A 25,239-nucleotide genomic window follows, 5' to 3' on the forward strand; every position below is an offset into this window, starting at 1 on the left:
TGATGTAGAAAGCGAACAGCCCAGGAGGGTCACATGTTAATTCCACCAAGGTTTACTGAGAATCTCCTAGCACCAAGTGCTGGGCTACAGGGATGACAGACGCGGCCCCTGTCCTCACAGAGCACTGGGAGTCTCTGGGCCGGTGGGATGGACAGCAGGGCCTATCATCAGTAGGGCGGGGTGGCCACTTGAGTGAGGGTGACACTGAAAACGGCCAGAACTATGGCCTAGAAGCTGGTCTCAGATATTGAGGCTCAGGGTGGGGGTTGGGGAGACGGAGGGACCTGGAAGCATTGGAGAACCTCCCGAAGGAAAACCTTCCCGTCTGTATGAAAGGTCAGCTCCCGGTCCCAGAGAACTTGGCAACTCGGTTCTGTGACGCTAAAAGGGTGGCGTTGGGGGGGCGGGTGCTGGGCTGCATGGGGAGAAGGGAAAAGTAGGATCCGCTTCACTGTGAAGTGAGTCCCACCACCAACTCCAGCAATCCCTGCCCACAAGTAGGATGGCGGGTCCCTGGGAAGGGAGCACGCCATGTCCTGTGCCAGTCAGGGAGCTCAGGGCACTGTGATATAGCTGAAGTGCTGAGTAGAATTCGGGGTGCAGAGCTGCGGGTGGCTGGTGGGGTGCTGGGGCACGCAAGGAGGCTGGAGGCGGGGGTGGGGGGGTGCCCAGCCCCAAGTCCTAGAGCGGCTGCTGGAGGAGTGAGATGAGCACACAGTGAGTGGCTGTGCTGGTGGAATTAGACAGAGGTGCCCCAAGTCAGGAACCTGGAGCCCTGAGCGCTCCATGGGGAAGGAGAACAGCCCCCACGGTGAAGGGGTGAGGGCGGTGTGTAGGCACGCACAGAATCTTCCAGCTGGAAGAGACCTTCAATGTCATTTCATTCAACCTCCCACCTCATGAAATCTTTCAGTCTTCCAGTGCCCAACTGAGGACACCCAACTCTACTTGGACACCTCAAGGTACGGGGAACTCACTCCCTTCAAGGCAGCTCATCTCAGAGAGGCTCTGGAGCCTGCGGGACGGCCAGGAGGAGCCTGGCGCTCCGACCTTGGCCCTGTAGAACAGAGTGGCCTCTACTCCGCGGCGGCACCTGGCTGGGGGTTGCGGCGCGGTTGGGCCAGCGCTGCTGTCCCCAGCCCCAGTGCTGAGGCAGGCAGAGCGCAGTGGGCTCTGGCGGAGGTCGGGAGAACTGCAGGGCGAAGGCCGCCGGGGGCTCCGCGGGCTGCGGGGGGAGGCACTTGACACCGGCCCGGGGAGAGGAGGGGCCGCTGTCCCTGCGGCCAGTGCTGGATGCGGGGACCCAGCGCAGAAGCAGCGCCAGGTAGCGGGGCGCCCAGCGTGGGGAGGGCTGCGGCGAGGCCCGGAGCTCGGCTACGACTCGAGGGGCTCTGAGTGGCCGGGAGCGCGGCCGAGGCGGGGCGCCCGGGGCCCGGCCCCCGGTCGGGGCGGTGCGGGGTCCAGACCTCCGCCAAGCGGCGTGCGGGGACCCCGGCGGGGCCGCAGAGGCCGGGAAGTCGCGCCGAGGGCGCTAGGACCGGCCGCGCGCCCAGGCCGCTCCCGCCGCGGCGCCCCGGGGCCCCCCAGTCGGCGCTGCCTCCCGGGCCGGCTCCGCAGCGCCGGGGCCGGGGCCAGCGCGGCCGCGGGGGGCGAGCGGCGGGCGGAGGCCTGGGCCCGCGGGCGGCCGGAGGGAGGGAAGGAGGAAGGCGGAGAGAAGGGGTGGGAGGGGGGGACCCGGCGGAGGAGGCGGAGAGAGGGAGCGCGACAGCGAGCGGAGGGAGGGAGCGAGCGAGCGAGGCAGGCAGGCGGGCCGGGAGGGAGGGAGGGCGCGCGGGCGGCGGCGGCGGCGAGAGCAGAGGACGAGCCGGGACGCGGCGCCGCGGCACCAGGGCGCGCAGCCGGGCCGGCCCGACCCCACCGGCCATACGGTAATGAGCGCCGCTGCTGGCGGCCCGGAAGGCCGGCCCGGAGGCGGCGGGGAGCCGGGGAGCCGGGCGGGGGGCGCCGCGGCGGGCAGTGCCCGGCTCGGGGCACGCTCCCGGACCCCTGCAACTCGGCGCCGGGCGCCCGTGGGGCCGGGACTGCAGGCGGGGACGGCGGGCCGGGCTGGCCGGGGCGGCGCGGGGGATTTGAGGGTTTGTTTATGTCCCCGCGGGCTCGGCAGGCGCCCCCTCCCGTCCGGCCCGCTCCCGGCGCGGACCCCCCTCCCCGCCCCCGCCCGGCTCCGGGCTCAAGTTCAAGTCTATACAATGCCGCGGGGGGCCCCTCCACCGCCGGCCTGCGCCGCGGTGCCCGGCTCGGCGCTGCCGCAGGGGCCCCGGCCGGGCCGCCCCCGCCTTCCGGGCTCTGCCCCAGCCCCGCGGCCCCGCCTGGAGCCCGCGGCCAGGGCGCCGGAGGGCGCGGACCCCGACCCAGAAGGATCGGCCCCCGCGGCGGCCCGGGGGAGCGGGGGAGGGGGCGGGGGCCGGGCCCCGCGCAGGCTCCGCGGCGGCGGCAGAAAATGGCAGCCTGGCACGACCCGGCCCCCCGCCCCTCCCCCCGGCGCCCGGCCCTCCTCGGCCCCGCGGGGCGGGGGACCCGGGAGGCCCCCGGGGGCGGGCCGAGGGGTGATGGCGGGGCCGGGCCGGGGAGCGCCGCGCCGCGATCCTCCTCCGGCCACCTGTGGCTGGGGGTGCGGGGCGCCGGCGGGTCCGGGAGGGGCGGCGGGGCCGTGGAGAGCGCCCGCCTGGGGGGCACACCTTCCCGCGGAGTGCCGGCTGCTCGGAGAGGGGTGGTCGTGCCCGGCTCCTCCCTGTCCCCACCGCGGGCCGTGGGTGCCGGGGCGGCCGCGGTGGCGGCGCCGCAATGTGGGGGCGGGGCGGGGGCGGGCGAGGATCCCGGGCCCGGGCCCGGGCCGCGGGGGCCGGAAAACGCGGGGGTGGAAGTAGCGGGGCCGGGACCGGGAGCGGCGCAGGGGGGGTACGCCCGGGGTCGCCCCTCCAGCACCCCCGCGCACACTCCCACGCACGCGGACACACTCACGCACACGCACCCCGCCGGGCCGGTGCAGACGTGTCCTTGAAAGCTTCGCATCTGCACAGTGAAGGACGAGGCCTCGCCGCGGCTGCGGAGCGGGGTCTTCGGCCCCACGTCCCCGCACCCCGGGAGACCTCGAGCTTCGGAGCCGCAGGCGGCGGCTGTCCGTGTCCCGCCCTCACCCCAGTTCCCCTCCCCCAGGCCGCCCTGCCTTCCCTCCCCTTCGGCGCGGACCGGGCTGGCGCGGGTCCAGGGCCCGCCCCTGGCCTCCCCCAGCCCCTCATCGCTGGGGCCCGCGGCCCTGGGGCTGCCAAACTGCGTTTCGCTTTCCTGGAGCCTCCCTTCTTGGGGGCACCCTCTCCCGCCCCAGCGCCCCTCTGCCATTTCTCCCCCTCTCCTCATCCCCTCCGTCCTGGCACCCTCTCTGCGCTGCACGGCCAGTTGAGGAGGTGTTGGCGCCCTGGGCGGGGAGCAGTGCCCTCTGGTTCCCAGGGGCTGCCTCCCCCGGCTCCTGAGGGGAGCCCCCTGTGGCTGCACCTTGACCCAACATGGCGTCTGGCACCCAGCAGGGCAGCTCTGGCCTGCGGCAGGCGGGAGGGTGGGCAGGGCCGAGCCCCAGGGCCGCGCAGCTACCCCCCCTCCAAACCAGCGGGGACGGAAGCCTTGGGGAGAAGCGCTGTCCGCCCTGTGACCCAACTTGCCCCTCACTGCCGTGCCCAGAGACTGCCATCAGCATCCCTGAGGGCCTGCTCAGTCTTCATGTTTCACCCTAGGCTGCCAGCGGCTGAACCGCCTCCTGGGCGGGCGGCTACGAAGGGATCCTGGGATCAGGTGCTGCTCCAGTGTCGCCTCCTCCCTCGCGGGCAGATGTGACAGCTGCAGCCAGGGGAGCTATTCGCCTTGCTATTGCCTGGGTGTTAGGACTGGCCTGTGGAATTTGGGGGCCAGGCATCCCGGGGACCCTCTTTGGTTGGCTAGCAGGGGCCATCTCCAGGTAGTTTTCTGAGCTGCCTGCCTTTGGAGAGTTGGGTTGTGGGGAGTTCCTGCTGGGTTTCTGGGGCAAAATGGTCCCCCTCTGCCTCCAGGTTCTACCGAGGCCCTGCTTGGGCTGTGACAGGTGGCTCTGTCAAGGTGGGAGTCTGTGTGTGCACATGTGCTGGCTCCAGGCGAGGGACCAGGCTGGCCTGTGCAGCAGCTCTGGCACCTGCCTGCCTCCCTGGTGGGTTCCCCTCCTCTGTGCAGCTCCACCCCAGATAAGCAGCTGCGGATTCAGGCCGACCAAACTTCCCTCGTTACCCCACCCAGGCACCAGTGCCTTCCATAGGAGACTGACCCTAAGAAAGGTGAATTCCTTCTAGACTCAAGGAGTGGACTGGTCCACAGGGCTGCCCTCTGAGTCCTTCCTGGAGAAGCCTAGGAAAGGACGCCAGCGGCCATCTGTCAGGGTGTCTGCGGACAGGATTCCTCTGTGGGGTGGGGGTTGGACTAGAGCCGGAAGGTCCATTCCAGCTTTGACATTCTATGGCTCTGATTCTAGTGGTGGAATTTCAGGCCTAGCAATGGGGACAGGGTGGTCTGTTTTTCGGCACATGGCAGTAATAGGGGAAGGCTTCCAAGGAGAAGGAGATATGAGAGAGATCAGGGCGCCCAGTGAGTTGGGCCTTGGGAAGGAGAGGCAGTGTGAGGAGGGTCCCTGCAAGAGACGGGTTGGTCACGTCCGACTCTGCAGAGGGTGTAAAAAGTACAGCCTCCTTTAAGCCTCGGCACGTGTGTATCCTGTTGGTTTGTGTATAAATCCCTGTGTGTGGATAATTTCTGAGGTTTCCTTTTCAAGTCCAATTCACAGTAAGCTCCTCAGTCCCTTATGGATGTTTTACTATCGCTTTCACACCCACCTCTGCCAGTGGTTCTCAAAAAGCTAGGAAGACAGGACAAACGGTAAAATCCTTGTCCAGGGTCACCGGCAGGAAGAAGTGGAGCCAGGCGTGCACTCGGGGGAAGATGCCCCATGCTATACCTCTTACCTGGGCTGCTGCATGTGTCTGTCCCCGCTCTCAGTTTGTGATCTCCAGGGAACAGGGGCCTTGCCTCCCTGGGTCCCCATTGGACAAGCGGTGAGGCCTCTGAGGGTGTCTGCTGAGCGAGGGGAGCGCACTGCCCTCCTGTCCTCTCCCCGAGGCAGCGAGGCAGGTTAGTGCTGGGCTCCCTTCTCCCTGCTGCTGTGCGCCGCTGCCCAGCGGCCACCGCCTACTTACAGGCCAGCTCCTCAGGGTCACACCTCCCTGAAAGACCCAAGTTCTTTCCCAGCAAGAGCCAGACTCCCCCAAGGCTTCTGTTTTTGGGATCCAGGTAGAAAGAGGACTCTAATGGGTGAGTTAAAACAGACCACCCTCTCCCCATCTTTGGGCCCGAAATGTCAGCATTAGAACCCAAACCTTAGAATTGCAGTCTGAAAGAGGAGTTTAAGCTCTGAGAGTTCTTAGTGCTGGGTACGGGACTGTTTGTGGGAGGTGGTGCCCAGTTCTTCCCAGGGTTGTCCATGCTACCCAGAGCCTGAGGCCTGGAGGGCCATTCACGTGCCAGTCACATGCCTCTCCCTGGGTACTTCCTGCTGCCTCCAACTTGCTGGCCTGGGGTCCTGGACTTGGTGCTCGTATCCTCCCCACCCTGTGCCCCACTGGGAGTTGAGTGTGTCTCTGGCCTCCAGCAGGTAGGGCCAGAGCATCTACCCCAATGCCATTCCCCATGCTGCGGCCCTCGGGGAATAGCTTCTACTTCTGTTTGAATATTAGTATGTGAGCAGAGAGCCCGTCAGAAGCCCACCTGGCCTGAGGCTGGGTTTCTGCAGGGACTTTGCTGTTCCTGAGCAGGGCTTTAATGGTCTACTAAAGGTGCCAGATCCCTTTCCACTTTAATTTTGAGGGCTCATTTTCAATCATTTCTCTCTTTGACAATTTTTCCCTAAGAACATGACCAAATCTGAGATCCATGAAGTGTCAGCCTGAGATTTATGTCTGTGTCCGAGCCTGCCTCCACTTGGCTAAGTGTGTGGGCAAGACGAGGTTCAGTGCACATGTGTCTGTGCATGATGTGTGTGTACGTGGTGTGCCGCCACCTGTGGATGGGTAGGACTTGCTTCCACATGAGCCAGTGTCAAGGCAGCTTGAGGCCCTCGAGTCACAGGGAGCTGCACTCTGACACCTCCCAGCGGCAGGAACTTGGGCAACAACTCGATTCCCTGGGCCTCAGTTTCCTCACCTGTAACATGGGAGTGTGCGTGGATTCTGCTTACAGGTGGTTGTGAGGACGGAGTGAGATCATGTGCGTTACAGCCTTAGCGGAGCGGGAGCCCTCCTGTTAGCTGTGTCTGTTTTCATCATTTGGGCGGCTCACGTGGACTAGCACTGCAGGAAGTGCTCTAAGAAGCCTCGTCCACCTTCCTGTGTCTTTTGCAGAATCTTGGTCAGATGAGGAAAGTGCCGATTCTGATTAAAAATCCTGGGAGGTGGGAGGCTCCTCAGCGCCACTTAGCAATCTGTTGAGTTGAACACATCGCGTGTCAACAGGTTGTTTTGCTTCCACCTGAAATCCCTCCTGCTGTAGTTTCAGCTCGTTATTCTCATCCTGTCTTGAGTGCAGCAGCACTTTCCCACCGTATTCGCTTCCATTTTCCAGAGATGTGCTGAGCATTTTCTGTAAGCCATGCCCTGTGCTGGCTTTGAGGGGACACGGTGTGTTTAGGTTGCGCCCAGCTAACGAAGAACTGCAGAGTGGGACCGGGGTCACTGGAGAGGGAGAAATAAAGTGCTCAAAGGAGAGTGAGGTCACAACCAACTAAGGTCATCAGGGAAGGCTTCTTGAAGGAGGCGGCATCTCAGAAGCGCCCCAGAGCACAGAAGTGGGGCTTCAGGGGCAGGACATCATTGTGGGTGGCTGTAGTGCCCGGGAGGTGGACTGGGGCCTGGGTTGTGCTGGAGGCCAGGCTGAGGCCCTGCCTTGGTTTGGGGAGGAGATCTCTGCACTCCGGAACTCCTCTGTGGCCCACGGAGGATCGCTCTGAACTGCCTCAGTGTGGTGGCCAGTGGGGGTGGGGTGGAGAGAGGACAACAGGGAGGGAGGGGAAGGGGCCAAATGAGCTCATTTGGTGTCAGATCCTGATTCTTTCTATTCCATAGACCAGAGCTTAAGAGCTCAGACTTGGAGAGCAACAGAACAGGGTTTAAATTACACTGACCCCAGGGGGTTGTGACGATTAAGGGGGAGGCCAGGGGTCAGGTCTGGTCTGCGAGCGAGTGATAGCAGTCATGGTTGAGGATGTGGCAGGTGGAGAAGGGTCCCTTTTCTGGCCTCCCAGAGGTCTCCATGTCCCCCCTTGCCCACTCCACCAGGCTGAGGCGCCCCAGCATCCAGAACATTCCTGCAAGGGGCTGCCAGTGCCAGGGAAATGGGGGTGAAGACGTCAGGTTCCTGTCTCTGCAGCCTGACCCTGTCCCCCAACACACACACTGGGCAGAACCGAGCCACCAACCCAGAGGGGAGGTGCCCTGCAGACAGCCCAGGCCCCCAGGCATGAGTGCAGGCCCCCTGCAAGAACAGCTGGTGGGCAGGGCCTTCTGGGCCAAATCTCCCTTGCTGATCACATCACAGGCCACCAACCTGTCTGGAGGACAGCAAGGGTGCTTGGTGGGCAGTGGGGGTGGGGGTAAGGGAGGTGCAGATGCCTGGGGCTTTCCTAGCTAAATCCCAGTATGGAGTGGTTTTTTTTTTTTTTCAGCAGTAGCTCTGTGTTGCCTACTCCTGTCCTACTGTGGTCCTCTCTGACCCTTAAAGGCTCCCCAGCCTTATTTAGATATATGACCAGGTTCCTATTTTCTCTTTCCTGTGGTCACGGCCCTGCTCACCACCATCCCTATTGATCTTTCCTCTCTGCTTCTGTTTCAAATGTCAAGGTCATTTTTAATTCTGAGCCAGTTATTAGCTGCCCCGTCTGAGTGCACAGAGGGGACGGAGGACCATCTCTTATAGCCAGTAACCGGAGAGCTGGAACTTGGGTCTCCTGACTCCTAGTCTAATGCTCTTCTTACTATAATGAAAGGGGAGGGGGGCTCAGTGCAGATGTTCGAGATCTGATAGATCAGCTGGGTCATGGGTTCCAGTGATCCTTCCTTGAAAAGGTAAAAAGATGCTTAGAGATTATGGGGTGTGGGTTAGATTTGCAGCTCACTACGCTGTTGAGTGTGGGCTGTGTCCTGGGGAATACTTGGGAACGGCCATGGTCTGGGGGCAGGAGGCCTTCGGAGTGTCCCTCCCCCGCCACTCCCTGGAGGACCCCGGGAGACACAGGCGAGTTCACCCCTGCCCCTGCCAAGCCAGTGGGATCCCCCAGCACCCCAGTGAGCAGAACCTGTTTGGAAAGAGGCTTCTGGAAGGCCTGCATGATTACTTGTATAGGTTCCCGAAGTGATAAATAAATGCATGGGTAAAGGGGAATCCACTTAGATTCCCTAAAAGCCTTTGAAACAAGGTGGTAAGCGTGTCTGTTCTGATGTGTTAGATCCCCATGCAGTAGTGTTGTGGTTAAAAAAAAAATGTTCATAGCGTAATCTCAGTTTTGTGAAATTCTTTAAAATCGATACAAATACACACATGTTTAGGTTTGCACATGCATGGAAAAGTTGTTCTGGAAAGATACACACAAACCTGTCAACAAGTTTTTGCTTTTTAACTTTGTACACTTTCGTTTTCTTTGAAAAAATGTAAATGAACTTGAGTTACTTTCTTAATGACAACAACAAAAATAAAACTACACTTTTTAAAAGCCTGTGGATGAGAAAGTGGAAAAAAGAATTAAGTCACCTAAGGCTGAGGGATGGACTCTTTTTTATAATGGATAAGAAACTGGTTTAGAGACTGACAGCAAGGGGTAAGCTTACTCAGGTACGTGTCTTTTCCGGAAAGGTTGCAGGGAGAAATATCACAGATATTAAAGCCTCTGAGCAAAGGCCTAGGCTGGTAGGGATTAGGTGAGAGCAGAAAATAGGCCGCTGACTGCATGCACCCTGGCCCACGCCAGGGACAGGGGACAAAGTTAGCTTTATAGGATGGCGACTTGAAACTCATTTCTGACCCAAGGTGGAGAACAAATCACTGAGGATCTTCCCCCAAAAGCATCAGTCTGATGGGCTGTTGTGGCCCAAATGGTTCCTGGGGAACTGGAGGTATAACTGGGGCCCGGCCCGGGTATGGAGCTCAGGTGACCCAGCCCTGGCATAGTGAGAGCCTCTTGGGAGGCCACACCCAAGGGAGACAAAGTGGGGCTTCAGGAGGCCCCACGAAGGGGTAGAAGGGGTGTCTAGGAACTTGCTTGGCACGTGGGTTCAACTCTGATCTAGGGGTCCCTGAGCAGGTGGTGATCACCCAGACGATGGGGTGGAGAGGTGAGGTGGGGGCAAATACAAGTTCCTCTGTCTGCAGTCGTCTTGCTACCCCAGGAAGCTCAGGGCTGGTTGCTTAGCAACAGCACTTACTACCCTCTTCCACCTTACCCTCCTGCACCCCACCCATGGGTGCCTCTTGGGGCTTCCCTTCCCCCGAGGCTGCCCCTGTTCAATAGGACATGAGAAGGGTCTGTGCACTTTTTTGACCCTGCCCCTGGAATAAGGCAGGAACAGACATAAAAGGACCTATGACTTGGAGGCAAGCACAGAACTGGCCCCTCTACAAACCAGCTGTTTAATCCAAGGCTGGTAGGGGACAGATGTGCAGGGCAAAAAAGGCGTTCGGGAGTCAGGCCGACCTGGAGGACTGTCTCAGCCCCATTTGTGCTCAGTTGCTGCTGGCCCCAAACCACCTGGAGCTGCAGGTTTTTCATCTGTAAATCGGGGATAAGAATAGCAGTCTCATCTTACAGGGGTTGCCTGAATGACGTGCAATATTTTATGAAACAGCTAGCACTATGCCTGGCACAGAGAAGGTGCTCAGGAGGCATGAGCTGCTTTTCTTTACGTGGGGGTTGTTCCAGGGCTGCCTGGTTAGGGTGACCCCCACAAAGCCCTGCTGCTCTGTAAGGCCCTGCTGCTCTGTAAGACCCTGCAAGTGGCCAGGTGCAGTGGCTTACGCCTGTAATCCCAGCGCTTTGGGAGGCCGAGGCGGGTGGATCATCTGAGGTGAGGAGTTCGAGACCAGCCTGGCCAACATGGTGAAACCACCTCTCTACTAAAAATACAAAAATTAGCTGGGTGTGATGGTGCACACCTGTAATCCCAGCTACTCCGGAGGCTGAGGCAGGAGAATCACTTGAACCCGGGAGGTGGAGGTTGCAGTGAGCCGAGATCGCGCCACTGCACTCCAGCCTGGGCGACAGAGTGAGACTTCGTCTCAAAAGAAAAAAAAAAAAAAAGACCTGCAAGTGTTGCCTGTCCTCCCCATGGCCCCTCACGGTGAGGGGAAGAGATAATCAAGTTGAGAATGACCCCCAAGCCCATGGAGAACTCTGGGCTGGGAGTCAGGGGCCACAGGGGAGTGGCAGGGATAGAGAAAGATGTCTCTGTCCTCCTTAGCTTCCGTTATCTGACCCAGGTCCCTTTTTCCAGCTGCCAATAAGTTGTCCCTTTTTCTCTTAGCCTTTCTGCACCTCCACTTCTTCCTGTGAAGCCAGGATTTGCCTGTACCTTTTTTGATCTCTTCAGAGTCCCCTGTCCATGTGGGGACCCAGTAGCCTGCTCAAGGCCTGGGCCCTCTTTCCCTCCCTGCCCACTGGTCTCTTTGGAGCTAAGCAGAGAGTGGCCTTTGCTGGGTTCTGGCTCTGCCCCACGGCCTGGAGGCATGGGAGGGTCTAGACCACAGCCCGGCCTGGCAGCTGGCACGCAGCAAGGGCTCCTAATGGTTTTATTACCAGCAACAATGTGGTGCTTGTTGCCATCCACGCACAGGCTGGTGGTTCCCAGCCCAACTGGTGGTGGCCTGAGGGCCCTGCCTGGTACTGGAAGCTCAGCTGGGAAGCCCAGTGGGGCTGGGCAGTCAGTCACCTCTGCGTTTTCTTCTGTCAACACCCTGCCAGCAGCCTGGAATCAGAGGGAGCCAGGGCACGGCATGGCGAGATGCTGGCCCCCGAGTTGGCAGGCCTGGCAGCACTTGAGTTTTCTTTCCAGAGGTCCCTGCCTCAGATCCACAAATGATGTTCATCCATTCATCTAAGAGACCTACTGTGTGCCAGACACAGGCTGCATAGATGAAGGGGGTCACACTCATCTCAATGACCCTGCAGCTTAGGTGGGCTCTGGCAGGGTGGAAGGACCCCTGGCACACCATGTCCAGGGATTACCAGGGCTCAGAGAAGGAAGTCGGATTCAGGGGGAGAGAAGATCTGGAAGGGCTTTCTAAAGGAGGTGACGCTTGAGCTGAGTCTCGAAGCGGAGGGAGCAGTTAGCTAGGTGGACAACAGCACTTTTTGGCCCCATGTGGCTGCAGTGTAGGGAACGATGGGATACGAAGCCAGGGGCCTGGGCCGGGGGACCATGGAAGGCGGGATGTTATGAACGGACGTTGGGCTTGGGATTTATATTTGAGAAGGATCATTCTAGGGCATCGAGGACGAGAGCTCGGGCAATAGGGTTTAGGGGCAGGGAGCCCAGGTGGAAGGCTGGCACAGAAGTCCAGGGCAGCAATGTGGGCCTGGACAGGGTGTGCGTGGTGTGACATTTAGGAAGTGCAGTCAGTAGGAACAGGCGGGATAAAAGGAATGAGGGGAGTTGGGGTGGCTGTCTGGTTTCTAGCTCAGCCAACTGTGTGGGTGGGGATGCCCTTCATGGAGGGGGCATGGGTTGGGGGGAGACGGAGAGAGCAGGAGGTGCCTCCCACATGGAGCTGGGTTGTAGCTGGGGCTTGAGGGCGGGTGGGATTTCCCCAGGGGGAGGCTGAGCCAGGCCAGGCTTGCAGAAGGAGGCTGGAGCCTGAGTCATAAGGCCTGGAGGCGGGGTGCCTTGTGCGATGGATGAGAAAGGCAGGTGCATTTCAGTCTGTAACTGGTACGACCCCTGCAGATGTTTGAAGGAAGATTTTGAGGAAGGTGCTCGCACCCATGCATTGGGAATACTGATGAGTTAGCGCCTCTACTTCACAGTGATTTCCCCAAAAGATGAGCTGCAAGGCCTAGACCCTGGCCCTCCACCCAGGACCTGCGGCGAGTCTCATCACCGTCTGAGAATCTTTGGGTGGGCTGGAAGTTGATGTCAAGCTGTCCAGCCTTTCCGTCACTCTCCATTCAGAGGCAGGTCTGCGGAGAGAGATAGGAGGGAGAAGCTGGGGACAGCATTTTTGGAAAGCAAACAGAAAAGAAGCAAAAACTGTTCCTCTAAAATAGAAAGGAGGCTTATGTGTGTTATGTGAAGGATAATGTGGAAGGCTATTTCCAAAGAATTTCTCAAAAAATGACGTGAGCCATGTCAGCATCATTGAATTTAGATAGAGGCCAGGAGCAGTGTGGCATCGTGCTGGGGCCACCAGGCTGGGGACTGGACAGATGGTGGTTTCACCTCACCCCTGCCACCTCCTTGCTGCGTGTCATTGGAAGATCACTCAACCTTTCTTAGGCTCAGTTTTACCATCTGTAAAATGGACATAACTTCACAGGCTGGTGTTGTGTGTTTTGAGCATTGCTTCTTGGACTAAACCTGGATATTTTTTCCTTCCCTCCCTCGCTTCTGCACTTCCTCTGGTTCTTTGCCTCCCAAGAAGCCTGTTTCCTCCTGTTCCCTCCAAAACTCCAAGTTTTGAGTTCCCCCTTCCTGGGAAGGTCCATTCGTCATGTTCTATTGACTCTCTTGTTCCCAATTATTCCCTGCAAACCTGGTTCACCCAGTGTATTTGAAGAGCATCTACTGAGCTAAATGGGAGTTATTGGGGGTCAGTTCCTGTTTTCTTTTTAATAAGGGGAGGGAGGGTCTGTGCAGAGCTGTCCAGGAGAGCAGAGGGCATGGGGGACAGGGGGGATGTTGCAGGACCCAGTGGGACCACAGCTGGGACCTTGCCCTGTAGCTGGCTCAGTGTGCCAGGGGATAGGGGCACAGAGCCCTGGTGGGTCTGGGAGATGAGCTTGGGAAGGACTTGGCCTGGACATGGGCTAGGCTGCCCTGCTTTCCGAGCCAGACCTCAGGAGATGGCAGAGAGGGCCGCTTCCTCTGTGAGGGCTGTACATGATGGCCCTTGGGCTGTATGGTGGCCTTGTGACATGCAGCCACACCCCTGGGGAGACCTTTGAAGCATCTCTGCATTCTGGAGGATCTGGTGGGAAGATGGCTTCGCAGCGGGGCTCTTGTTGATGCTGCCAAGAAGGCCGGGTGGGAGTCGGGCTGTCTCTGGCTGGGGGTGGGGTGGGGGCTGCGGTCCATCTGAGTGTGGAAATCCACGTTTCTCTGGTTTGTGCAGACCTGTGCAAGCAGCCATGCTGCAGGACTGGCCCCCTGGAAGTGGGGCATACATGAACTCAGGGTGTGGCGTTGTAATCAAATGAAATGTACAGCATAATTAATCTGGCATACCCTTAATGATATGCATAATTGTGCTGCATGGTAATTAGGTGTAAATGGTAAGCAGTTCACATAAATGTTTTTGTAATTGGTATTAATTTTGCAGAGGCAAACCAAGTTTATGTGGTTTTTCTCTTCTTGCTCTGTTAGTTTTCTAGTACAGGCATTTCCAAGCTTTTGGAGGAATTCTATTGCAAATGTTTGTTTATAGGGCAATGTTTTGTGTTTTCTCTCAGAACAATGTTATGAATGGTTATGAGGTTCCCAAGCTGGTTTCCAAATGCCTCTTTGGCCCATACAGTAGGTGAAATGTGCAACGCGTGTGCCTGTGTCGGAAGGCCCGCCCAGCATCCTCCGGCTCCAGGTGCCCCAGCGTGTGCAGCATGAGGGGGGCTGTGTGCGTGTGTGAACGTGTGCGCCTGGGTCATCTCTGCATTTGTCTAGGTATATCTCTGTGTGTGCATCTATGTCTGTGTGTTTGTATCTGTGTGTCTGTGTGTGTGTGTGTGTGTGTGTGTGTGTGTGTGGTCTGCATGACTGTGAGAGACTCCTGAGGCCACAGTGGCAGGTAGACATTCTCTGGTAAATACATTCCCCATTCTAGTGGCACGGGGCCTGGGCTGGAGACTTAGGGGCATCAGCTGGGAGGGGGAGCCTGGCACAGCAGCCGTTCCTAGGAGTGAGCACAAGCCACTCTGAAGTGTGGTCTGAAGCCAAGTCTAGGTTTCCTAAGAACATATGGCTTGCCTTTCTTTCTGATCAAGCACATAATAATTTTTAAATGATCATTTATTGAGTACCTGCCACGTGCCAGGCCCTATGTTAAACACTCGACTCAGATTCCCTCCTATCTTAAAATAGACTTATGAAATAGGGACTCTTTCTCACCCCGCTTTACAACTTGGGAAACTGAGGCCCGAATCTCTGAGTGACAGAGCCAGGGTTTGAGGCAGGGACTGCTGGAGGCAGGGCCCATGGTTCTGAGATGTGCTGCTCGGAACCCTGGGCTCTTCTCCCTCCCTCGGCCCCCTCCACAAATGGTTTGTTTTTGTTGGGACAGACGATGAGGAGAAAGGCGGCCCTGTGGGAAATCTGAGAGCAGCGAGCTCCCTTCCTGCTGAATTGGTTGGGGTGGTGGGGGACGAGCTCCAACAGCCGCTCCCAAGCCCTGAAGACCCTTTGGGGGACCTCCTGGTTTTGACCCAAGAGGGAGCTGGTTTAGGAAGTGGGGTTGGGGGACTGTGGCCATGGACGGTGTGGGGAGAGGGTGGTCACAGGCCAGACAAGGACTCAGCCGCCCTGGTTCCTGTGGTTCACTGATAGCCTAGGCCCTCACCACCCCCTTCACCTTGGGGATCTGGGGCAGGTGAGCCTGCAGACCCACAGCAGGTGTATGTTCTGCCCTCGGAGCTCCTGCAAACAGCCTTTCCACTGACGCATGCCTTGGGGGCTCTGCCAAGCGACCCCTAGAATGGGGATTGTGGGGGGTCGCTCTAGGCACCGCAGCACTGTGCTGGGGATGTTGCAGCTGCCTGGGAGTGACTTCACACAGTCCTCTCTGCCTCCAGGGTCACCCGGAACGGGGTTGCGGGCGACAAGCTGTGGGCGGGGGGGACGGGCAGCAAGATACGACGCATGAACTCTGACCTCGTCTCTTTGAGAAATCAGACACATCTATATACGCATGGAACACTCAATGACCCCTGGGTGGGTGGTCGAGGAGAAGGGGACAGTGTGTGGGGGAGGAGAGATGTTGGGTTGAAGGACTGGGAGAGAGGAGCTGAGTGGGCCCTGTGGGAGAGGGTGGGAGCCAGGGGTGTCATTCCGGGACAGCAGCCGGGCCTGGAATGATGCAGCTGGGAGAGGTGGGGGCACGGCCAGAGCAGTGGGCGGAGGCTGCGTTGTAGCCAGCCCTGGTGAGACCAGGCCAGAGCGTATATTTTACCACGTGTGCAAATCTTTGGCATCACCGGATTTTTAAAAATAATAGCTTTAAGATATAATTCACATTCCATACAGTTCACCCATATAAGTGTACAGTTCGATGGTTTTAGTACATTCACAATCAATTTTTTAAAATTGTCATCAGGTGTCATAGGTTTTCATAGCGGGAGCCATGTGTGGGCAATCTTTGCTGATAGGGTGGGGTGGGAGGTAGAGACGCCAGAGGCAGGTGGACCCGCTCCAGGGCATCTACCAGGTTATTGTGCCACAGACACAAGAGGTACAAAGGGCCTGGAGGGAATAGGGGGACGAGAGAAGCCCAAGGACCAGGTACCTGCTGGATGTGAGGACCCAGGGGAAAGGTGGGACCTGAGTTTTCTCCAGGGTTTGGGACTTAGGCAGCTGAAGGGAGGGGAATGTTACTTCCACATAGAGGGAAAAACCAGAAAATAGAGCCGGCTCTGAAAGAAGCATGTTCTGGAAGAGTAGGATTTTAGGGACTGCAAGTCATCCAGTTGGGATGAAAATAAATAGAGCTGGAGCCCCTGGCAGTAGGAGGCGTATGTTAACTTATGCCCAGGTGTCTTAGAGGAAGAGCATTTAGAGAGAAGCTGAAGGTAGAACATGACCTTTGAGGAGCACCCACCGTGCAGAAGTGGGATCAAGACTCCCGGCCAGCCCCAGAGACAGAGCTGCAGAATCTGAGGCTGGAGACCCAGAAGCAAGGAGCCAGACGCAGTCATGGCTGGGAGAGAACACACAGAAGGCAGTTGCTGGTGAGCTCTAGAGGCAGGGGTCTCCTTTCACTCCAGGGCCCGGCTCCACAATGGCACTCAAGAAATGGCTGTTGAGTGAGTGCTTGAAGCAGGGAGTGATTAGCTGGCCAGGATGTTGAATTGAGCTCAAGGGCCATGAGGATGGAAAAAAGCCCTTTGGGGCCGCGGGTGACTGTATCAGTCAGGGTCCATTCAGAAGACAGAAACCACATGGTGATTGGAACAAGAAAAGTTTCACATAACGAATTATTAACTCTAATTGGATTGGAATAATGAGGAATTGGCTAGTAAGAAGTAAAAATAACTCCAAAGAATACAAAAATAATAGATATGAGAACAGCCCCTACCTCTAGGGTTGCCACAGAGTGCCCAAGGAAGAGGCCCCGCAGGGTTGAGATCCACACCTTGATGGAGAGGGTGTGGCCATGGCTCCCTGGATGGCAACGTCTCTGTAATGCCATGTTGGCAGAACTTGCTGGAAATCCACCCTCTGGAATTTACTGGAAATCCATTTTTTTGGGTCCCAAGGAAAGTTGTCTGTGGGAGGTATCTTGCTGGAAGCACACCGCTGCTACGTTTTCCCAGGGGAGTGCTGGGAGAAGCTCCTGGCTGTTGGGTACTCCTGACTGACGTGTTGCTGGAGCCAGGTGCTGGAGAAGCTGTCTGCATTGCAACAGCCTGGCACTCCTGCAGGAGCTGGGCACTGGAAAGCTGCATGCTGGAGAAGCTGCAGCAGCACAGGAGCTGGGTGCTGGGAAGCTTCATATCTGGCAAGACCCTGATGCTGGAAAGCGCCCATGCAGCAAGATCTGGCTGCTAGAGAAGTTGTATACAATGCAGGAACCCAACAAGAGCACACTGGGTCTAGAAAGGAAACCCACCTCCTCCTTCAATGCCTCTTCAGTGCCCTCCACAGTTGTGCCAGCTGACAAAGGAAAAGTAGTTAAAGGGCCCAGCTCCATCTTCACAGCACAGGCAATGATGGACGAATAAACTGATAACTGGCACAGTTTACCCCTTTGGCTGCACAGCTTCCATTTGCACCTTTCTACAACATCTGAACTCCCATACAAAAACAAACAACTGGATGTCTACCTATCAAGATAGTTATCCTTCTTATGAAATTCTCACCCTTTTGCCCAGAGAGCCCCAACCATCATTCTACCAATCCCTGGCTACAATAACTTCTCAAAGTCAGTCACAGTCTCACTGAATATTCTGTTACCTAAACACTACATTATAAAGCTAACTGTCAACAACTTGTATAGAAAACAATGGGAAGGAGAAAAAAAGAAAATGGTTACCATATTGCAAACACACACACACACACACACACGCACACACACATATATATCAAGTTAATAGAAAATGTGCAAAACCACTAGAGGCCTGGTTTCTGCATTTGTTCACAAGGCTACACTTGCTACCTGGCTTCGTTGTCTTCTTATCCCATTCTGTGTTTCCTCCACACTCAGCCAGAGCCTTAGCAGGTCATGCTTCTTTTACTTGGTGGAGTAACCCAAACCCTCATTCCCAAAGGACCTGAATCCTTAGTTATCCCCCTTTTGTTGTTGTTGTTACCATAACTTTCCATTCAGCCTTCTTTGGGCATGGATGTTCTTAAGAGGTGCCTGAGAGAATTCGCTGGGTTCCAGACATAGTCTTGCTTGGCTCTGTGGCTGATCAGCAATCCAGTTTTCTCCTTGGTAACTAGGATCAATCACTCCAGACAGTGGCATAACTCCTTTTTTCCACTGTCAGTTCAGTGGCGTAAGGAGTTCGAGAAAGCCAAGTGGGTGTGGGTGTCTTCTCTCCCAGGGAAAGCATTATGATATGTCCCTGGTGGGAGCACTCTCCCCCGAGGACGAGGTCAGCATCCCCAGAGGGTTTTAGAGTTGTGGGGTGGGGGAACAGGGCTACGCATAGGGGGCTAAGTGATAGAGGCTCTGGAGCTGGCAGCTGTGGACCATGCTGTAGAGAAGGTTGGAAAAGTAAGAAACGTGCAGATGACCGTGGGCCGCTTCCGCTGTGGATGATAAAATCAGACCCATGCTGGTCACTGCCAGACCCCGTCCAGGACCATGTGTCTGATTCTCACATGGACTCTCAGCCTGGCCACCCTGTGCCCCTGACTCCCAGGCCGTGGGAAGCCCATCTGACCCACAGCACGTGTGACCCCTAGACAGGGCTTCTCCTGGCTTGCAGCACTTGGAAATCGGTGCTGCCTTACGGAAGTCTGTGTTGGCTCATTTTGGCTCCTGAGAACAACTTCAGCTCCTTAACAGCGTCTATTTTAGGTATAAATCTCCCCCCCGCTCAATTTTGGGGCTGTGTCATGGCAACCATTAGTGTGAGCAAAGCAGTCTGACTCAGACTCCCATGTGGCCGCCGTAGTGGCAGCAGGTTTGGTGTGATCATAAGTGCTCCTGCTGGTGGTGCCAGTGCTGGTGGTGCCAGTGCTGGTGGTGCCAGTGCTGGTGGTGCCATGGCCTCGAGAGTGGTGTGAGAGCCACAAGCCGTCTTATTGTGACTCTAGAGCCAGATAAATCAGCTTTGCAGAGGGCAGGACTGCTGGCCTGTCACCAGTGGCTTTTGGTATTCTATGGACAGCTGGTAGTTTGGGTGCAAGTAATGTTTCTGAAAGTCAGGGCAATGGAATGGTGATGGCCATCTCACTGGAAAATGGCACCAAGACCCCCCTCCCTCTCCCTCCTCCTTATCCGTCCCCAGTCTTATGACCAAGAGAGGTTGTGACAGGAGGGGGAAGAGTTGACAGATAGACATCTCCGTCTAGGAGGTCTCCTCCACTTTCTCCTGGCCCCTAGCTGACCCCTACCCTAGCAGATGATTGGGCAGGGGGTGGGGGTGGGGCACAAGATACTCTGCTGCCTTCTGTCACTCACATTTGCACCTCCTCCTAAGCTCAAATAGGAAATTTAGCCATGGGACTGTTATCTGTGGGCCAGGGTCACCCCAGAGGCACGAACATCGATCATGGCGCTGGCTCTGAGATGTGTGTTTAGCATGCTCATTCATGACCAAGAACTGCCACATTTGCAAAGGGTTCTGAGCTACACGGACCTGGATTCATAATCCTGCCCTGGGGCTTTCTAGCTGTGCTACCCTAGAGAGGTATTAAACCTCTTTAAGCCTCCATGTCTTCTATAAAATGGGGATAACAATAGGACCTGCTTCATAGGATTGTTTTGAGGATTGAGGACAGTGCATGTTCCTTAGCACAGTGCTTGGCACATGGTAGGTGCTCAGGAAATAGCTGCATGAATGAATGAGTGAATGACCACTGCATTGGGCAGGGCATTGAATACTGTGATTAGCATGCTCCAGTGCCCTCCTTCCCCGCTCCCACTGCAGACAAGCCTGACCAGGAGAGAGAGACTGACTGGAAACTTTGTTTTCTGGTCAGTCCATGCCCAAAGTTAATATAGATCTGCAGCAGTCACATGCTGATTGTGAGAGAGGGAGTGGAGAGCTGTGAGCTTCTGAGTGGGATGGACCTGGACTGTGCCTGGCTCCACCCCTTACCCACTGTGTGACCTTGGGCAGTTTTATTAATCTCTCCATACCTCATTATTCTCATCTGGAAAATGGGGATAAAAATAGTACCCACTTCAAAGGGTTGGGGTGAGGTGTGAGGATTAATGAGATGTTGACATTGTAAAGCTCTGCTCACGGGGCCTGGCATGTCGGAGGAGCTTAAGTACAAGCTCCTGCCTGAGCGAAGGCCACTTAGAGGAACTCCAGGGATTTCAAGAAAGGAGAGAAATCTGCGGGCTGGTTGAATCTGAGAGTAATCATCGTTAAGATTTATTGAGTACTTTCTCTGTGCCAGGCGCTCTTGGAAGCATTTTTAGGGCATTCCATTTTAATTTTCACAGCAGCGCTGTGAGGTGGAAAGTTCTTTCTCCCACTCGACAGCTGAGAAAACTGAGGCACAGTTTCGCCTCAGGCCACACAGCTGGTAAGAAATAAGGCCAGTGTTGGAAGCCCCGTAGTTGGCCTCCCAGGGAGCCCTGGAGGGGACTGAGATTAGCCCTTAGGTCAGGAGGGTGTCAGCCACAAGTCATAGACTCATACCAAAGTAGTGAAAGCTCACAGTCCCCGGAAGTTCAGAGACGTCCCTGCCTCCAGGAACAGCAAGACCAGGGGCCCAGACAGTGACTACAATGCTTTATCCCTCTGTCTTCATCTCTGAGCTCTTCGTTCTCAGGCAGGCTCACCCACATGGCGGGAAGACAGCAGCTGGCAGCCCCTGACTCACACCGACCATGTTAGCATCCTTCCATCGCATCGATAAAAAGGTTCCAGGGAGGCCTCTGATTGGCTCTGCCTGGTCACGTGCTCACCACTTGCCTGGGGTGAGGGTTGAGGTCAGCACAGGCACAACGAAAACCCTTTGACAAGCGTTTCCCACCGGGAAGGAGGGGAAGGCATCTAGGTAGAGCAGAACAACCAGAGTCCACTAGAGGAAAAGGAGAATGCAAGCAGAGGGAGGGAGAAGGACCTGCTACAGAAATGGTCAGATATTTTTCAGCCATTCAGACAGAGAACTTGAGACGGAGAAGAAGGGGCCCTTAGGGTGAGAATATTGGGATCGTGTTTGGTGGAGTGAGGATTTAGGTTTGTGGGCCGTGACAGTTTTGGTTTTGGAAGAGGATAATTATGTGCAAGCCCTTGTTGAGGAGAGACTGTGGGGTGGCAGGGGGGCCAGCAGTCTCTCGATCTGAAGATGGAGAGGAGGATTGAGTGGTCATCTCGGGGGTGCTGGTGAGGTTGGGGTTGGTGAGGAAGTGGGGGCGGCAGTGGGGACAGTGTGGTGCAGGGGAGCAGTCCTGAGGCTTCAGGAGATGGTGGAGATGTAGCTCTTTGGTCTGAGAAGGGGCTGAGCGAGCGGGGGTTGTGGTTACGGATGCAGGCAGCAATGACTTGCGCTGCCCATGGGCTGGACGCAGCGGGAATGATGTGTTTGGAGGATTAAACATTTCGTGAGGGTGGGGGGTGGAGAGGGAGGTACCAGTGTTGTAGCTGGTGATGGAACTCTGTGTGGGTGTGAGGAGCTGATGATGGTTATTCTGTGGGACGTGATGATTTCATAGAACAACAGAGGTGGAAAGGCCTCAGCTACACTCTTATTTATAGAGGAGGAAATGGAGGCCAAACGCAACCGATGGCTGCATTTGGGACGTAAGCCCTTTCTCCCATCCCCACTCTCTCTGTTTAAAAATTCATTTTTATTTACTCACAGTAGTACATGCATATAATTTAAGAAGTCGAATAGTACTAAAACCTCCTAACAAAATGCAGTGATTCCTTGCCTACTCCTACCCTTATCCTCTTCTCAGAGGCAACCGCTTTCGATTCTCTTGGCTGTTTCTTCCAGCAATTTTCATCTCATATTTCTGAGTAAAGTGCATATTTTTGATTCATCTATTTAGACATTTTCCATTGATTTCCTATTTAGTAGATCCTCTTACATGTCCAAACTTTCTGCTCTTCAGCCATCCTCCTTAAATATTGACAGTACTCTTCTTATATTTTTTCAAAAAATTGTTTGTTGTTGTTGGTTGTTTTGAGACAGGATCTCGATCTTTGCCCAGGCTGGAATGTGGTGGCACAATCACAGCTCCCTGCAGCCTCGACCTCCTGGGCTCGAGCGATCCTCCCACATCAGCCTCTCGAGTAGCTGGGACTACAGGCACGTGCCACCACACTCGGCTAATTTTGTAAATTTTTGTAGAGACAGGATCTCCCTGTGTCATCAGACTGGTCCCAAGTGATCCTCCTGTCTTGGCCTCTCAGAGTGCTGGGATTACAGGCATGAGCCATCGTGTCCAGCCTCAAAAATGTTTTGTGCATTTGGTAGCCAGAATAATGGCCCCCCTAAGATGGCCAGGTCCTAATCCCCTGGACCTGTGAATATGTCACCTTACATGGCAAAAGGGACTTTGCAGATGTGATTAAATTAATGACCTAGAGATGAGGGGATTATCCTGGATTATCTGGGTGGGCCCAGTGTAATCAGAAGGGTCATTAGAAGTGAAAGATGGAAGCAGAAGAGTAGTCAGAGCAGGAGATGTTGATGAGGCAGAGAGTACTGTGATGGGAAAAAGACTGGCCATCGCTGGCTTTGGAGTTGGAAGGGGACCACGTGGCAAGGAATGAGGGCAGCCTCTAGATGTTGAAAATGTCAAGGAAATGGATTCTCCTTAGAGTTTCCAGAAAAGAATGCAGCCCTGCCAACATCTTGAGTTTAGCCTAGTAAGGAGAATCTTTTTTTTTTTTTTACTACTGACTTGCAGAATTGCAAGATAATTTTTTTTTTTTTGAGACAGAGTTTCGCTTTTGTTGCCCAGGGTGGAGTACAATGGCGCCATCTCTGCTCACCGCAACCTCCGCCTCCCAGGTTCAAGTGATTCTCCTGCCTCAGCCTTCCCGAGTAGCTGGGATTACAGGAATGCGCCATCATGCCTGGCTAATTTTTGTATTTTTAGTAGAGACGGAGTTTCTCCATGTTGGTCAGGCTGGTCTTGAACTTCCGACCTCAGGTGATCCACCCTCCTCGGCCTCCCAAAGTGCTGGGATTACAGGTGTGAGCCACCGCGCCCGGCCGATAATGTGTTGTTTTAAGGCATTAATTTTGTGGTACATACAAAAGTAATTTGTGTGTACATACATGCATATATACATATATATACACACACACATATATTTGTTAAACCTACACACAGTGTTTATTTTATTATTTCGATAAAACTATTATTCACAGCTGAGCCTTGTGGTGCACTGTAATAGTTTCTTTTCATTTTTTTTTCCCTGAAGTTAATAATTACCTTGTTTCTCATCTGCCTTATTTTTTTGTACCTGTTGCTAATTCCTACCACAACTTCTAATATAATTTTATTTTTCTTTAACAATACTGTTACCTTAGGACTTCTTTTTCCTTTTTTCTTTTTAACTGACACATAATAATTGTGCCTCTATGGGGTACAATGTGATGTTTCAATACATGCATACATTGTGTAATGATCAAAACAGGATAGTTGGTATATCCATCACCTCCAGCATTTATCACTTCTTTGTGGTGGGCCTACCACACTTTCCAATAGCCATCAGTATTGCTTTCCACACGGGCAGTCACAGCAGGTAAAAGATGTTTCAGTTCCATTTTTTAAGTTATCTATCCTCTTTCACTCTGGGCTAGTTGCTTTCTAGGCACATTGTAGCTGATGCTCTGTGACTTCCTTTTGTGGTCATCTTTGGAATTCCCATTACTTTCCGGTTGGAATCTCTGTTTTCTGGCTTTCGTGTCCTCTCTTGCTTGGCTCACTCCCCTCATTAGAGCACATCTTCCAGGACACACATCTGTCCATATCAAAATCCATTCATGGCTGGGCACAGTGGCTCACGCCTCTAATCCCAGGACTTTGGGAGGCCGAGGCGGGTGGATCACCTGAGGTTAGGAGTTTGAGACCAGCCTGGCCAACATGGCAAAATCCCATCTCTACTAAAAATGCAAAAATTAGCCGGGCATGGCGGCGGGTGCCTGTAATCCCAGCTACTCGTGAGGCTGAGGCAAGAGAATTGCTTGAACCCACAAGGCAGAGGTTGTGGTGAGCCGAGATTGCGCCACCGCACTCCAGCCTGGGCTAGAGAGCAAGGGTCCATCTCAAAAAAAAAAAAAAAGAAAGAAAGAAAAAATCTATTCAGTTCCTGGGTTTAGATAGCAGAGTATGGCCACGAGCGATACCTGTGTAGTTTTGTCAGGTAAAAAGACAGTTCGACAGCAGAGGGCATGGTGCTGACGGCACTCGTGCCCCAGTCTCAGTGGGAAGGCTGGCCCTCTCTGGCTCATGCCAGGTGACTGGCATGCGGCCTCTTTTCCCCTTCATCCTGGAGCCTCCCTTCCCATCTCTCCTGTGCTGGATCTTATGCGTATTAGAGGACATCTTCCTGTCCTTCCTGGGAAAGGAGCGTGAGGCCTCATATGTCTGAAGATGTCTTTACTAGGGCCCAGCACGGTGGCTTACGCCTGTAATCCCAGCACTTTGGGATGCTGAGGTGGGAGGATCACTTGAGCCCAGGAGTTCAAGATCAGCCTGGACAACATAGTGAGACCCCATCTCTATTTAAGAAAAAAAAAAAGACCCTGGGTGCGGTGGCTCATGCCTGTAATCCCAGCACTTTGGGAGGTTAAGGCGGGCGGATCACGAGGTCAGGAGCTCGAGACCATCCTGGCTAACATGGTGAAACCCCGTCTCTACTAGAAATACAAAAAATTAGCCGGGTGTGGTGGTGGGCACCTGTAATACCAGCTACTTGGGAGGCTGAGGCAGGAGAATGGCATGAACCCGGGAGGCGGAGGTTGCAGTGAGCCGAGATCCCACCACTGTACTCCAGCCTGGGCGACAGAGCGAGACTCCGTCTCAAAAAAAAAAAAAAAGAAAGAAAGAAAAGAAAAGGGCCAGGCGTGGTGGCTCACACCTGTAATCCTAACACTTTGGGAGGCCAAGGCAGGCAGATCACGAGGTCAGGAGATTGAGACCATCCTGGCTAACACGGTGAAACCCTGTCTCTACTAAAAATAGAAAAAAATTAGTCAGGCATGGTGGTGGGCGCCTGTAGTCCCGGCTACTTCGGAGGCTGAGGCTGGAGAATGGCATGAACCCCTGAGGCAGAGCTTGCAGTGAGCCGAGATTGCACCACTGCACTCCAGCCTGGGCGACAGAGCGAGACTCCATCTCAAAAAAAAAAAAAAAAAGAAAAAAAAAGAAAATGTCTTTATTTTACTCTCACACTTAAATGATAATTTGGCTGAAAATAATTCTAATTGGAAGATTGTTTAAGATTTGGTTTATTCTTTAAGAATTTTGGCTGGGCACGGTGGCTCACACCTGTAATTCCAGCACTTTGGGAGGCCAAGGTGGGTGGATCACTTGAGGTCAGGAGTTCAAGACCAGCCT

At 55.2% G+C, this 25,239-nt stretch overlaps 1 protein-coding gene across 3 annotated transcripts in view; it reads left to right on the forward strand.

The window, feature by feature from the left end:
* Positions 1–402: 402 nt before the first annotated feature.
* Positions 403–25,239, forward strand: part of DNMT3A (DNA methyltransferase 3 alpha) — a 115,543-nt gene continuing 90,706 nt past the window's right edge. Inside the window, exons 1-2 of one of the 3 annotated variants that reach the window (XM_034952744.3) lie at positions 403–458; positions 914–962. The gene's annotated coding sequence lies outside the window, so the exon portion shown is untranslated. Of the gene's footprint in view, positions 459–913; positions 963–1,163; positions 1,325–1,794; positions 1,929–25,239 lie in introns of those variants that run through there. The other 2 variants (XM_034952743.3, XM_034952742.3) reach the window with 2 other exon arrangements.

The sequence above is a fragment of the Pan paniscus genome, chromosome 12 (assembly GCF_029289425.2).
Source record: "Pan paniscus chromosome 12, NHGRI_mPanPan1-v2.0_pri, whole genome shotgun sequence".
Taxonomy (NCBI): domain Eukaryota; kingdom Metazoa; phylum Chordata; class Mammalia; order Primates; family Hominidae; genus Pan; species Pan paniscus.